The 14,215-nt window shown below is 39.3% G+C and overlaps 1 protein-coding gene across 2 annotated transcripts in view; it reads left to right on the top strand.

The window, feature by feature from the left end:
* Nucleotides 1-14,215, top strand: part of LRRC27 (leucine rich repeat containing 27) — a 1,872,580-nt gene that overhangs the window by 1,136,491 nt on the left and 721,874 nt on the right. The window lies entirely within an intron of this gene.

Genomic DNA, 14,215 nt, shown 5'->3' on the forward strand with positions numbered 1-14,215 from the left:
AGTGGGTTTTCTGTTCAAAAAACCAACCAAATCAACCAAACTGAGTGATACGAATCCATATATATATATATATATATATATATATATATATATATATATATATATATATGCCCATCAGTCATGTCTGGGGCATGGCAGTGGCAGGCCTGCATTATTTGGTCACAGCCTTAGCAATATTCACGCAAAGATTTCTCCTGCATTTGGTTCTTGTGGACACACTGTCCTCCAGCTTAGTAAAACTATACTATGCTGCTATAAAACTGTACTATTCTGCCTTGCGTTCTCACTGAGTACTTAAGTTTCAGCTGCTGCAAAATTATCTTTCCACTGTCTGGCTGCCCCAAAACCTGTGTACAATATGGGTTATGATGTACCTATATGTCCTTCAGGTGTTTGGAATGTGTAACAAATTATATACGTACTACCATTGTAGCCCCCCCCATACAACATAGGCATGTTTGGCAATGTTGTGTATCGACAAATGTCTTCATACAGAACATAAATTGCTTTGTATAACTTTGGACAATTTTTACAGGTTTATAAACCACTGTCATCGCACACCTCTGAACATCAGATGAGTTCAACAAAATAGTTGGTGTCAGATGTAACTACAAAGCATTTTTTTGTATATCACAATATACTGTAGGTATTGCATAGCTGTGTATATTGATACATTTACCTGTTTTGTTTTTAGTTACCATTAATGGCAGTTTAATCTGTTGAAGTTTACAATATGAGTCTTCTTGGCACAGTTTTGCAATGTTACCACTTTCAAGGGCTGTTTATATACTCCTTTGTATCACACATCATTAATGGGGTTCACGTACATTGAGTGTTATAGAATTGCATTACTCCAGCTTTGAGTAGCAGGAATGAGATATATAGTGCTGTGCACAGCTCAGATATACTATCTGTGCCACTGCCATGGGTACAGACAGTGACTGTGGCTTTCTCATCTGTGACTTAGAATTTAGCCCTATTTTATTTTGCACCATGCTACTTCTAACAGGTAAACACTTGTTTCAGGTAAACACTTTAAAAATTAAAATAACTTCCAAAGACAATGATTTTAGGTTCGTAGATTCATATGTTCATAGGTACTTACTAGGCTATTGCTCCTTAATGACTCTTTAGAAGCCTAGACATACATTCCCATGAAATATTTAAGTTCTGTATTTTAAGTATGAATAACCCAGAGATGAGCAGAACATTTACATGTGAAAGAAAATAATTTCCATTTTTCCCAGATAGGTTGGACAGGTAAAGACTACACAAGTTTAATAGATAGTTACTAGGCGTGCAATCCAGGAGCCCATTAAGGAGCCAATTACCCCAAAGCACAGTCTGGTTAAATGACTTGCCGCAGATCAGAGTCCCCTGAGTATCTTTTTTCACTCTCTATATAGGTGTAGTACGACTGGCTGATGCGACCAGTGGTCCTTACTAGAAATCATCCTGAAAGTTTCACATGCCAAGACCGTCATCTAGTCATTCAGTTTCTCTATATTTCCTCAGGAAGGTTGTCAAGAGTCTGTGATCATAGCTGAACCGATCTTCCAGCACAGTAGGTAGCTTTCTGCAGTGCAGTGGGCAAGTATCTTTTTAGCACTATTAGACGGACACAGCAGAATAATATGGTCTATAAATTCAAACTGAAACTCATGGTGTGTGTGTGTGTGTGTGTGTGTGTGTGTGTGTGTGTGTGTGTGTGTGTGTGTGTGTGTGTGTGTGTGTGTGTGTTTATGAATGTGTGTATTTGCATTACTAATTATAAGAAATTCACTGCTCTGACCAGAAAGTGGCAATTACCATGGCATGTGACCACTGCCTGTAGTTCTGATGGATATTAATATTCCCAGTTGGCTGATTTAAGTACTGCATACTGCCAAACAGCTGGCATAGACATCAGATGTAAGTGGATGTCATCTGCTACCTCTTTTTACTTACACTTGAAATGTCAACCTTTGCTACTTTATTTTTTCCTTAACTGTCATCTTGTTTATCTTAATTATTGAAGCATGTGCATTTACAAAATTTTATTTATCTATATCTGGAGCTACTTTCCTTGTCTAAGACTGACAAAATGGCATAGAGATATACAGTGTGGACAGTCTGTCCACATGTACCTTCTTCAATTTGCAAGTCATGTGCTGGATGAGATAGGCAAAGGAGGATAAAAGTAATTTGCTGATGCCAGCTCACTTTTCTGGGGTGGGGGAGAGGGAGACAGTCTGACTCTGTGCACTGTAGATACCTAATGGAGAAAGACGTCTTGCATGCTGCAGCAGTTGTGATATGGTTATAGTCTAGTCCCAAAGATATGTATGTGGTAGACTTCCTGCTGCGTGTGTGTGTCTGTGCATGTGTGTGTGAATATGCATACCTTCACATCCACGAGCATGCATGTACCTACCAAGAGGCGAGATTAGTGCCATGTAACACTAAATCCTGATAGCTACCTTGGTGATAGTCTGCTGGAATCAGCATTCACCTACTGGGGAAAGATGAGTCCACTTAATTGCAATGCGGCTGATAGCTGGCAGGTGTGGTGAGAAAAAGGTAAAAAAAAAAAATCCTAGTCCTATGGCCAACACATTTTATTTTGGAATAGTTTAATGAGAAGTACTGTTGTCTGTCCATCAAACGTTCTGCCATTTCTACGTGGAGGTAACCAATTAAACAATCGGTGTCTAGTACGTGCTGTTACACATTATGGTACATTCAGTAACCCGAACTCTTGAAAAAATGTAGTAATACTCTGTATGCATAGACATTATGCAATAATATGTTTTAACATGGAGAGACTTTAAACATTATCAATGAAATAAGTAAAGTGGAGTGTTCTAGACTTTCATCATGATTACAAGTGAATTATTATTCATATACCAAAGACATCACATTGATACTACTGTATTTAGACCTAACACAGGAAAACATATATTACTATAAATTAGCCACAGCGCAGAAGCAGTAGGGCACTTTCCAGATCTGTTACTGTATAATAATTTTACTCTTGTGAAGTCAGAATACTCAGCTTTCCCTTTATACTCTGACCCATGGCAGTGATACTATTACACAAGAACATACATCCTGCAGTGCCTTATTGCTGACTACATGTTGGTTTCCATTAGTGTGACACTTTAGTAGTACAGCAATTTTTACTAGACTCAGCAGCTGTTCTCATTAGTCACTGAGTGACGGCTTACAAGGAGCCAGAGTGGAAACAGTTTTCAGCTTTAGATTTAAGACTGAGATGTATTTGTAAAAAGAATGAACTGTAGTTTAGGGTTTTATACCATGCTAAGTAATTATTAAAAAAAAGCAAGTTAAAATTAACATTACAAAGCAATTATGGTATAGTAATCAGATTATATGACCCTGTAAGGAGTCAGTATGCAAACATATTTCATATGATGCACACTGAAGAGCTAGATGAAGGAGGGAGAATACACTTTTTGAGCTGAGTTAGGAAAAGGTTAAGGAACTTGCAATGCTTTTTTAATTTTATTGTCTGGGGTAGATGGCTGACTAATCACAAAAACACACTACTCCCCAGACATAGTTGCTTTAACAAAAATCTGGCTAAATAAAAACATAGCTAACTCAGAAGTTCTCCCTACCGGCTACAATATCATTAGACATGACAGACCACTTCGTAAACGGGGTGGAACTGCCTTACTGTATAAGTCCAACTTAACTGTATGTCAGTTACCAAACTCCTACCCCCCCCAATAATTGAGACATACTTATCTCACAACTTCAACTTCACCCTAAAAAGGTCATCACAACAGTTGTGATCTATATTCCCAGTACGACAAACATAGATCAAGTAGATAATAAACAAACAACTTGTAATCAAGTAAATCCCAGTTTATTAAAAAACACTCTAGCGCCTCAGCTAATGCTTAGCCTTCAAGGAGTCATGTGAGTTGTGATCTATATTCCACCTTGTAATACACCTGCTAGCGTTGAAGACTTCTTATCCTGGTGTTCTTCCACATACTTACAAGAAACCCTTATTCTGGGGGATGTCAACCTAGATTGGTTCACCTGTATATCAGAACCACCAAGTAATCTAATAAATCTCCATGGCTACCAGCAGCTAGTCCAAATTCCAACTAGATCTGATAAAAAATTTAAAAGGGAATTCATCCTTGACTGTATCCTAACTAACAGCCCCACATTGTACCCCCACACAGGCAGTCTCCCAGACAACTTAAGTGACCACAAATAATATACCTTATACATAGTAGAACAAGCATATGCAAAACCACTAACTATAAATCCACTAGAAACACAAAAAAATTCTCTCCTGAGGTCCTCAATACTTTACTCTGTAACTGTGACTGGACCCCCCTAAAAACCCTCCCACTTGACCAGGCTGTAGCATATTTCAACAAAACATTTCTACAACACCTAGACACTGTCGCTCCATTGCACAAAATCAAGGGTAGAACCTCCACAAACCCCTGGCTCAGTAAAGAAACCAAACAAATCCTCAAGTCCAGAGATACTACCTGGTTTTGCTATAAAAAAAAAACAAAGAAATACAAAGCCTAACTAAGTACCAAGAACTGCGCAACCCTGCAAAAAATGCATTAGGCTGGACAAAAAATCCTATTACATGACATTACAAATTAAATACCAACACAAACCCCAAAAAGTTTGGAAAAATGTAAACCAGCTACTAAAATCCACCCAAAAGCCTACCCCCAAACCAACCACCCCTGACACTAAAGTTCCCATCGAAACACAATTCAACTCCCACTTTGTGAACTCAATTCTGTCCTTAGTATCACAGGACAGTTCCTACCTCACTATCCCCCCCCAACACAAATAACTCTAATACAAGCTTTACCCTCAAAACAGTTTCCACCACTTCAATCAAAAGCATGCTCTCCAAACTAAAAACCTCATCAACAAAAGCCGACCTACTCCCCAGCTATTTCTTGAAATTCACAGCAGATGCTATTGCTATCCCAATCTCCACTCTCATAAACAGATCAATTGTTGAAAACTATGTGCCCAAACTCTGGAAAATATCCTATGCTACACCCATTCATAAAGGCGGGACCTCAACTGAACTTAATAACTACAGACCCATTGCTTTACTCTCCCCCTGGCCAAAATCCTAGAAAAATGCATCCATACCCAGGTGCTAAAATATCTCCTAGACAGCAACATCCTGTCACCTATTCAGCATGGTTTCAGACCTGCCCATAGTACAATTACAGCCCTCCTCTGCTTACCAGACACAGTAAACCGTCTCAAAAATGAAGGCCTGCAGGTGTCAACTCTTTTTCTGGATATGTCCAAAGCATTTGACACAGTCTCACACCAAATTCTGCTAAACAAACTAAACCAATATCACCTATCAAATTCAACTCTTACCTGGTTCCAAAGCTACTTAACTGACAGGTACCAAGCTGTGAAATTGAAATTTCTCTCCCTCCTCAGCTGCCCATAACTATAGGAGTCCCACAGGGTTTTATCTTAGGACCACTACTATTCACAATCTTCACAAATGACCTCCATATCTCCACACAGCATGCATCTATCATTCAGTATGCAGATGATACTACCTTAATCTGTGCTGCACAAAACATTCCCACCCTCCTGCAAACAGTCAGCTAGCATTCTCTGATGTTGAAAACTACCTTACCTAAGCCCAACTTATCCTCAATCCAAAGAAAACTCAGCTTATGATTATAACCAGTTCTAACAAAAACACTGATAACAGTCAGTCAGTACTCCACAAATGCTACTCCGATCGCTCCAGTGGCAAAGGCTAAGCTATTGGGAATAACCATAGACTCCCACATAAAATGTGATAGTCATCTCAACTTAACTATTAAAAACGTGCATGCCAAACTGGGATCACTCTACCATATCAAACTATTTCTTACCAACAACACAAGATCAGCCATTGCTCACTCCCAACTTCTATCCACCCTACTCTATGCAGCTGCCATTCTGACTAATCTCAATAAAGCTGAACTAAGCAAAATGGAAGCCTGCTATAACAGAATTGCCCGCTTTGCTGCAAATTGCTCATATAGAACTCATCACTGAACTGCTTTGAGACAGCTCAACCTCCTAACCTACAATCAGCTCTGCCTTTGTTATTCTATCTATTACCTCCCCAATAAGTGTCCTGCCCTTAAAAACCTAGTGCAACATCACTCAGCCAAAAGGCCTCTTAGACTAGAAGCCACCAACAGCTACAATAGCTTTGGAGACACACTATATAGTAGTTCAGTGGCTAAAAAATGGAACTCTCTCCCCACTGGCATACAAAACACATCGTCCAAAGCCTCCTTTAAAAACCTCATTAGGGAACATCTTAGGCAAAGTTGGCAGTGCCATGATTGCTCCCCAGGCTAGTGAAAGTGGATAAGGTACACGTACTAAACCTAGAGTACTTGATAATAGTTATACTCACAAACACTGGCTAATGTACAATGTATGTACTGTACCTGTGCACTATGTATGTATTCTACCTATGTTCCGAATTTCAGCTGTACACCACAAATCTATTAATTACCTTTATTTTTAAATTAATATTTTCTTGTTTGTTCTCTCCACTGTAACTGTTGATGTGGTGCATACCACTGTAAAAACATGTCTCTTGTAATCTGTGTGTATACTGATCATGTCTAAATATCTAAATGTATATGTAATTGTTCTATGTGGAGCTTTTCTCCCTGGGCCTCTGCTGAAAAAGGGCCTTTTCGGCTCAGTCAGACACCCCCGGTTAACAAATGTAAAATAAAATAAAATAAATAAATAAATAATCAACTCCTCCATCTATTGACAAAACACCCATTTAATTTTGGTTGTTATAGAACAGGAAAAAAATTAAATTTATAATCTGATATAATATTGATTTGCTTTTTATATACCTGGGGAAAAATGGGATAAATTCATAAAATTGAATGCATTAATATCAAATTGCAAAAGATTGACCAAAAAGATTTAAACCATACGTCTCAACCAATTAGCTCAAAAAATCTAGACAAAGCCTAAAATAATGGGGGGGGGGTGGAACAAAGGCCCCAGACTAGGGACAAATTTTAAATCTTGCTCTTATAAACTTAGAAAATTGACAGAATGGTTGGATTTGTGTTAGGATGCATTTTTCTGAAGGGTATGAAGTCTGAAACTCAAACATATCATTATTTAGTGATGCCAATCTGCAGTGGTTTGCCAGAAACCACAAATTTTATGAGGAACAGACAAGAAAATGAGGCAAAAATCTGGACATTATGAAAAACTCTGGACAATTTAGAGGTATCTTTGAAACACTGAACACCAAAGCCACTTGCCTACACTTTTTAAGCCAGTAGCATGTTGTGTGAGATTGTGATACAGCAGGGACTAGTTTCTTGCTGTTTACCTCTATAGTGTGATCTCAAAGTTGGTATATATAATTAGCAGGGTTGTGGGGGATACAGGGGTTTTTATAATGTTTTTGATGTTCTGTGGTTTAATCTTTTGTTGTCAGTGTTTTGAGATTCAGTATTGGTGGATTAAATGATGTCCTTCCATTTTCACTGTTGCAGTATTCATTACATCAGGGATCCCCTGCTAAGGGCGACCCAAGGTCTGGCCAGTATACTAAAGCTTTTAGGTTGCTTTAAGATATGCCATATATCACACGTATGCTCCCTGCATAGCATAGGGCATAAAAGTGACATCCGGATGTACCATCCTCAGAATTTCTTTACAGCCAGTCTAAAAGCCGTTGCTTTACCATCAGTCTGAATGTCCATTCCATTACTGCACAGCGATGTGTTTCTGGACATTGTCCATCAGTGGGTTACTCCTCAAATAGATCTTTTTGCCTTGCCTCTGAACAGACGACTTCCTCTATTTTGTGTCAGTCTCAGGTCTTCTGGTTTGGAAGGTGGATGCCCTCTCTTTTTCTTGGAAGCGGATGTTTATTTAAGCTTTCCCTCTCCTTCCCCTCATTCCAAAAGTCCTGTTCAAAATTCAAAAGGATGCTCCCAAAATCTTGTTGGTGACTCCCTTATGGCTGAGAGAGCATTGGTTACCTCTTCTGCATTTAGCCAAGGCAGTCATCACAAGTTACCTCACAAGGTGGCCCTATGCACACAAAGAAAGGCATATCTCATCCATCCCCACCTGTCCACCTTCTGGTGAACTGACATTGTGGGTGAGAGCATTTTGATTCCGCACAGAAACCTTTTTTTCTAAGGACATGCTTAGGGTCCTGCAGGAGGCCAGGAAACCCAATACTAGGAAATCCTACTTATCCAAATGGAAGAGGGTTTCTTTTTGGTGTCTTTCTCATAATCTGGATTCACTTTCTGTGGATGCTTCTTTTGTTCTGTCTTATCTGTGTGAATTGCTCAGTGCTGGGTTGCCTTATTCTTCTGTTAAGGCCCACTTATCAGCTATTTCTGCTTCTCTGCCATTATCTCCTAGATTTGAGGCTAAACAGTTCCTTAAAGGAGTCCTTCACATTAGGTGTCCCAGGAAGCCTGTTCCTCCTCCCTGGGATCTTAATTTTGTTTTGGAAAAATTGACTCAGGCTCCATTTGAGCCTGCAGCTTCAGCTTCCTTACAGCATTGCTCTTGGAAGACTGTACTTTTGTTAGCTCTTACTTCTGCCAGATGGATGTTCGAGCTTCTTGCCCCTATGGCTTGTCCTCCTTTTCTGGTTTTTCATAAGGACAGGGTGTACTTGCATACTAATCCTTCTTTTATGCCCAAGGCAGTGAATGAATTATCCCTTAATCAGTCTATTCATTTTCTCACTTTTTTCCCTTCTCCACAATCTGACAGTGAGAAGGTGCTGAACACATTGGATGTGCATAGACAACTCGGATTTTATTTGGATAAGACTAAGACTCTTAGGAAATCTGATCAGCTCTTTGTTTCTTTTCATCCTAGGGCCTTAGGATTAGCTGTATTCAAGATAATCATTTCTTCTTGGATCTCAAAAACTATTTATTTTTGTTATTCTTTTCATGGTAAGAGCCTTTCTTATTCTGTTAAGGCTCATTCTGCTAGGATTGTGGCTTCCTCTGGTGCTATTTTCAAGGGTTTGGATACTAACTCTATTCTTGAGGAAGCTACCTGGACTTCTGTGCATACATTTACCAAGCACTGCAAGTTGGATGGCATCTCCAGAGCTAGAGATGGTTTTGCTAGGGCCATCCTTCATGGCTTACTAGAGGGCTCTGCTAGTCCTTCCTCCTCCTCCCAAATTTATTTCTGAGCTTTGGCACTTTCTCTAATGCCCCCTTGGTCCATTTCTCTTCTGAATGTACTGATTACCTGTCTTTTCCTTGGAATGGTGTTCTTACTGGAGCTCTCAGTTCTAAGGATGGTACATCCAGACATCACATTTATGCCCTATGCTACAGGAGGAGCATGCGTGTGATGTACCTTAAAGCAACCTAAAGGCTTTGGTATACTGGCCAGATGTCAGGCCGCCCTTGGCAGGGGATCCGTAATGTAATGGATACTGCAACAGTGAAGAGAAGGACATCTACTGTTATAGTAAGATTTTACACAACTGTACTTTATGAATGTATTCCAGCAAAGACACATTTGAACCCATTCCAGATTAATGGAGCATGAAGTCATTTACTTTTAACATTGTAACTGTAAAGCTTTATCTTTTTTATTTGGGCACAGAAACAACATTCCTGCTGTGCTGCTTTCTGAGATGCAATGTGTAATCCTGGTTGAAAACCTGTTTTCTGCCATAGCAACCACATATTATGAAGCATATCATTGATTTTAACCCTCAAAAATCTTCTGCACCACAGGGAAATGATAATTTTTAACAGTCCTCAGTGAAATTTAAAAGCACCCGTTCTTAATAAATTATGATGATCTGAAAACTGCAAACATTAAAAGCATTGTTAATCTTGATTCCATTTTATTCTGCGCTTTCACTCTCATATTTGACAAGTCACAGATTTTGCCTACTTCTCAGAAATTCTGGTGAAGAAATGTTGAGAAGCATATCTGTACCTTTCTGATAGTATGAATTTAATCAAGTAGCCTTTGTAAACAAATTTTAAAAGCTGACAATTTTGAGTTACTGAATAATGCATCTGGTAGAACATGATGCCTTTTAAAGGTTATATGAATGACAGTGCTCACTGGCTGACAGTGCAGAACAACTCATCAGCTGTTGTTTGCCAGCTTGATATTCCAGCCTTTTTAGCCATTTTTGAATAGTCTATGACAGATGCAGTTATACTTTGCTGTCATTAATATACCTCTCAACGGTACACATTTTCATAGAATGTCCAGATTTTTGCTTCATATTTTTGTTCTGTTTTTCATAAAATTACGTTTTTCTGGCAAACTAGTGGCAAATCATTAATGACTGAAACTAGAAAATAATGGCAGACCAGACATTTAAGTTTCAGACTTCATACCCTTTAGAAAATTCATAACCTGTCATTCTATCAACTTTCTAACTTTGTAAGATCAATATTTAAAATGTGTCCCTATTTTTGGGCATTTGTCCCACTTTATTTATGGTTTTGTCCAGATTTCTAACTCTAAGTGGTTGAGAGGTATGCTCTCATTCTACCAGAGTGCTATGTTTCTGAGGAAGCGACTCCATAGGGAAAGCCTGAAAATATTCATTTCTCAAATTTAAAGCTGTGCGGTTTGCTAAACAAAAATCAGCTTTTCCAAACTGAACATACTTGCCGAGTTTTATAGTTTTGTGTAGCTTTGTAAAAGGTATCAACTTTTTATATAGTTTTTTGTAGCTTCGTAAAAGGTATCAGCATTTTATTTCCAGAATTAGGGACAGATCCAAAAATAATCAAGGACACTTTTTAAAATGTTAGTACTGTTAACTTGAGAAGGTAACAAAACAAGAGAATATAAAATAATGCAATTTCTGAAGTAAAGGAAATCTATAACTCTAGTTATGCCATTATTAATTAAGTTCAACCAGCAAGCTTTTCTCTCCAGATCACCAGTTTTAGGAAGAATTAGTAGGGACAGAGCAAAATTTTGACCCAGTATCAGGGATGATACTTTAAATCAGGAATAGTTGAGAGGTACATACTACAGGCTTCTTTTTCATCACATCGTGCACCCACAGGAAATGGAGGAATAAACGGCAGCTTTTGTTGTGCTTGACATGTAAATAGTCCTGTGGTACCATGTGTTTATGCAGGGCTAGAGTGTAGATGGCCCTTGGTTCGAGTACAGAGTGAGCAGCCTTTCCTTTTTATAGTCAATGCTTGCACAATATCATGGGAAAAGAGGAAAGTAATTACAATTTTGCCATGCTTACTTTATTTATGCATAGCTGCACAGGGGTGTGCGGAGGTGCACCTAGCACACTGATGAGCAAACAGCAGGTGTGTGTAATATATGCTAATTACAGTATAAGCAGCTGAATTCCATTTTCATGAACCAATACAACACAGTGCAGTTATTCAACATGCTATAAAGCATCCATGTAGCCTCCATTCTTGTTTTCCTAAATACTTCAGTACCATTGGAGTACACAAAAGGAAAATTTAACACAATGTTAGGGGCTGCTACAGCTTTGCTACATATTTATGTGCTACAGGCTGAAGTCAGTGCTACTGTTCTGATGACAGTAGGCCTAGGCTGAGAAGGAGAAGAGTGTTCAGGCCATCCCACAGGGCCATTTACTGGGGATGCTGGCTATGCACTGGAACCATGGATGATGACACCCATCAGAAGTGCACACACACCCATGGAAGAATGCCATAATGAGGCACACACTCAAATCAGAAACATCATAGAGTGTGTGTTTGGGCTGTTGAAGTCATGGTTCTGGTGCTTAGATACATCTAGTGGAGCCGTGCTTTATAATCCAGAGACGCACAAGTCTTGACAGTATGTGCTATGCTACACAATCTGATCTTGCAGAAACTGCTACAGCAGGATCAGCTAGGAGAAGTGACACACATTTCCCCACCAAAGTCTAGGTCACCACAGCCACAGTCAGACGAGGGCTCAGGGGGGAACCACCAGCTGCTGTGCCTGCAGGCAGATGTAGGTATGCTCAGTATGCCCTTGTTTTGGCTAAAAGACTATGCATAGCACATTCACTGACTACCTAGGTGCCTAATACCTTTTTCCTACTTGCACACATAGTAAAATTGATGCCAGGCAACTCACACTACTTGTACTTCCCCTTGTACTTGCATCAGACAGAGTCAGCCCTGAACTGAAAATGGGTCCACTACTGCATTTGCAAGGTAAGTCCTGAACCTAGAATGTAGTTTTTGAATGATATTATGGCATAGCTTTGTATTTAGTAGGTTGGAACAGTAAATAGTGCTGTGGATTTGTAAAAAAAGAATTTTAACATGGGACAGCAGAGAGACCTTTAGTTTACACATATGTGTCCATTAGTAAGTAGTAGGCTTTATGTTTCAAAGATTCACACAGTCCTACCTTTGAAGTATACTGATGCTCACTACATTGCCTTATTTTTGCACCATACCTTTGTGGTGGTGCTGCAGTAGCATTGTCGCCTCACAGTAAGATGTTGTCTTGTTCGATTCTCAGCTAGAGTGTCTTTATGCGTGAATGGGCGTACCTTCATTGAAGGTTGTGCGTCAGAGCTGGCAACTCGGCATGTAAAAATCTTCTGCCAACCATTAGTGGACTGGAGTTCCGCTGTGGCGACCCCTAACCGGGAAAAGCCGAAAGACACAACAACAACAACCTTTGTACTGGAAAATACGTAAAGAGAGAAGTTAGACAGTAATGATACACATTGTCTTTTCTGACTTCACAACACTTCCCAAGATCAAACAGGCAGGAAGCAGAAGAAGGAGAGTAACAAGAGCATCATATTCATATTTGTGCCATAGCAGTAACAACTTTACTTATCCACAAAAGAACAGGCTATGCTTGTTTGTGACATAACAGTACATAAGCCCCCCTACCCAACAGCAGTGTAGCCTTGCTTGTGCCATAACAGTAATTCAGCAATGGTACCCCAAAAGAACAGTATGTGGCTGTTTGTGCCATCCAGCCTGGCCTTCAGTTGATGGAAAATGCATATCATATAACTCCCAGTTAATATCAACACACATTTTAAGGCCAAGGATACTGAATGCCTTACACAATTGAATGTCTCACAGTACTGGTCAGATAACTGATGAAGTACCAAGGAATACAGACAAGTAAGACAAAGCTACATATTTGCAAGCAGAATCCTGTGTGATCAGTAAGTGCACTATATCCAAATATAATAGAGGGCTAAAAGTACAAGTCACAACTGAAGATCCCATAGCAGTGTACATTCTAATGCATTTGTTTGTGTGAACAATGACTTCAGTTCTTTGCTGAAAAGCTGTTTGTGTGGCAAAGAGGACTAAGGCATTCATCCTGTTTTCTGAATCTGCAGTGGTGTGAGGTTTCAAATCCTGAACTATGTAAAAATATCTGATGTATAGTACAATTTTGTAGCATGTATGTCATACCTTGCTCTTGCTCATTTCTCGTATGTCTCCCTTTCTATTTGTTTTCCTACCTTTCTTTTTTTTTTATTCCAGTGGATCCATGATGCACCTCATAAGCCAAACAAAAATAACTGCATGTTTGGCTGTGCTTATGTGGCTTACGCGAAGCACGGCATTGTTGAAACTGGACCACCTAGGAAGCAGACAGGCAGACATAGAAACTGGATACATTCAATAAATGCTTTTGGCCATCACGAAAATCTGGAGTGGAGTAACTGTCACACATTAGCAATGCAGCTAGCGTTGTGCACTGCTTACCTACGTGTAAACACTTAATTAACCATAGTGGAGATCTGCTGCCCAATGCATACCTTTCAACTGTTTAGATTTTTGTGGAATGTCCTGATTTTGGCATCACATTTTTGCCCTGCTCCTCATAAAAAGTTGGTTTTCTGGCAAATAATTTGAAAATATTTGAGGATTGAAGCTAGAAAACAATGACAGACATTTGAATTTCAAAACTCCTGCCCTTCAGACAATTCATATTAATGCAAAGCATGTCATTTAATCAACTGCATAAGTTTGTAAGAGCAGCACGTAAAACATGTCCCTATGTCTGGTCCTTTTTCAACCCAATATGTATGACTTTGTCCAGATTTCTTGCTATAAAAGGTTGAGAGGTATGGCCCAATGTGCTATGGAAATGTATATGTTATGCTGTCTGATTTCAGTCCATGTGTTGGCCACACACCCACAAGCAT

Source organism: Protopterus annectens, chromosome 14.part0 (assembly GCF_019279795.1).
Source record: "Protopterus annectens isolate FY-2018-M chromosome 14.part0, PAN1.0, whole genome shotgun sequence".
NCBI classification, from domain to species: Eukaryota; Metazoa; Chordata; order Ceratodontiformes; family Protopteridae; genus Protopterus; species Protopterus annectens.